This window comes from Monopterus albus, unplaced genomic scaffold (assembly GCF_001952655.1).
Source record: "Monopterus albus unplaced genomic scaffold, M_albus_1.0 scaffold106.1, whole genome shotgun sequence".
Classification (NCBI taxonomy): Eukaryota; Metazoa; Chordata; class Actinopteri; order Synbranchiformes; family Synbranchidae; genus Monopterus; species Monopterus albus.
This window is the reverse complement of record NW_018127986.1, coordinates 1,782,266-1,784,188: the sequence shown is the minus strand read 5'-3', so window position 1 is coordinate 1,784,188 and position 1,923 is coordinate 1,782,266. Positions and strand designations below refer to the sequence as shown.

Below are 1,923 nucleotides of genomic sequence, written 5' to 3'. Positions count from 1 at the left end.
TAAAGGGCTTTTGAACCGCTTTTAGTCTGACCCGTCACCCAGGACCTGTTTGCCTTGGGAGACCCTACCAGGGGCATATAGCCCCCGACAACATAGCTCCTAGGATCACTCGGATACTTAAATCCCTCCACCACAATAAGGTGGCGATTCAAGGAGGGGCGGTTCTGGCAAATCTGGTTTCACTCAGATCCATAAAATTCCCCAACACGCTGCTGTAAAGCCATTTTTCCACCTTTGTAGTTGGAATCTGTTACGTTAAGCTGTGTGTGAGTTGTTTAGGACCCAGTAAATATGCAGATTCAAACCCAGGTAGACAAGAAAACGTATTTAATGCTCCAAAAATAACAAACAAAACAGAGCCGGTCTCGTCCGCTGATCTTGGGGCAGCTGGGCACACTGGGTTGACTGGACTACTGTCTCCCGGGGTGAATGAGAGGCGTTGCTTGCTACATAAGAACAAAAAGAGAGTGTAAGAACAAGCAGCAGGTATAGTACGGATTGTTTCTGGTAGTCACTCTGGGGACCTGAACAGCTGAGTGCGCCGCAGGCCCAGGGAGTAATCCAGGGAGAAGGAGACTTGTGCCAGAGATCTCGGGTTGGTGTGTGGGTCCCCTGATGAGGCAGCGCTGGTAGCTGAGCGGTGCGATGTAGGATGGTGGTCGCTGTTCCAGGATAGCCTAGGAGCTCTGAGAGTTGGAGCAATTCACAAAAAGCAGTCCAAAAACCAAAAACCCCTTTAAACGTGTGAAGGGCACGAAAACCGATACCACAGACTAATGCGCAATAATAGTTCACAATGTTGCCGAAGGAGCGTAGCTCAAACAATGGTCCATAAACTTTGACATGAACATGGAAGTAGTTACCACCAGAATAATACATAATAATCTGGCGACGAGGACGCACCAACGCTGACCCTATATACTGCTCCGATAATGGAGAGCAGGCGTGCCTCGTTGCCTGGAATGCACCCTCACCTGTGGGGGGGCGGAGCTGCTACCTGTGCCTACTACTGAGGTACATGGGGCGGCCCGAGTCACAGACGTAACAGAATCTGTTCCAAAAAGGTTGTACAGTGTTTGGTCTTCACTTTCCTGCTGTTACTTCAGACATGTCAACTAATCAGGATCCACAACTCGGTCATTGAGCTGTGACATTTAACCCATGATGGTCTAGGGCTTATGGGAAATGCTGTTTGTTGAAGGTTTTGATTTGAGGAGCAGTAAAGACGTCTGCTCTCGCTTGCAACCCGGATGTTTTGGTTGTAAGGTTGCTTAAAGGCAGATATACTGAATAAACAGTAAAGAAATTCTTAGTTACTGCCCAAACCTAAAAATATGGAGTGAATCACATGACATACTATTGAGAAAGGCTTCATTCCAAGGCAGAGGTTTTAGTTATTAGCATAAATACAAATGTTAATGGGCTTTTGAATGAGCTTTATTTTTCTAAATGTTCCAGTTTCACGCTGTCTCTCCATAGCTGCAATCTGTGGTAACTGATGTTTTGGGCTGTTTTGGGGTAAGAGGAAACAAGCTGTGAACACACTGACATATGGGTGATCTTGTTAGCATACAGTTCCCATTTCGTGCAAATGTTATCGTTCATTTGGAGCTGTGTTTATGGCCACCTGGCAAATCTAAGTCCAATATTCACTCTTAATTAAGACCTCTTTTACATTCAACTCATGACTAAACAAAATATTTGCCTTGTTAGCTTGTAAATGCCAGCTCCTTCTCTCTACTGTTTGGTGCTGGGAAGGTAGTCATTTCAGATCTTTTTCACTAAAACAGCTGTCTGCTGTACTGTAGCTGCAAAGGTATAAGAGTGGTGAGAGTGAACCAAAAGAGTAAAAGCAAGCAAACCAAAACAATGAGCTGAAAGATGCCAAAGCTCATCAGTCTCTCTCTCTCTCTCCGTTGTGTA

General features: G+C 45.4%; 1 protein-coding gene across 2 annotated transcripts in view; it reads left to right on the top strand.

The window, feature by feature from the left end:
• The window catches only part of LOC109966127 (acid-sensing ion channel 1-like), a 49,974-nt gene that overhangs the window by 23,657 nt on the left and 24,394 nt on the right, over window positions 1-1,923 (top strand). The window lies entirely within an intron of this gene.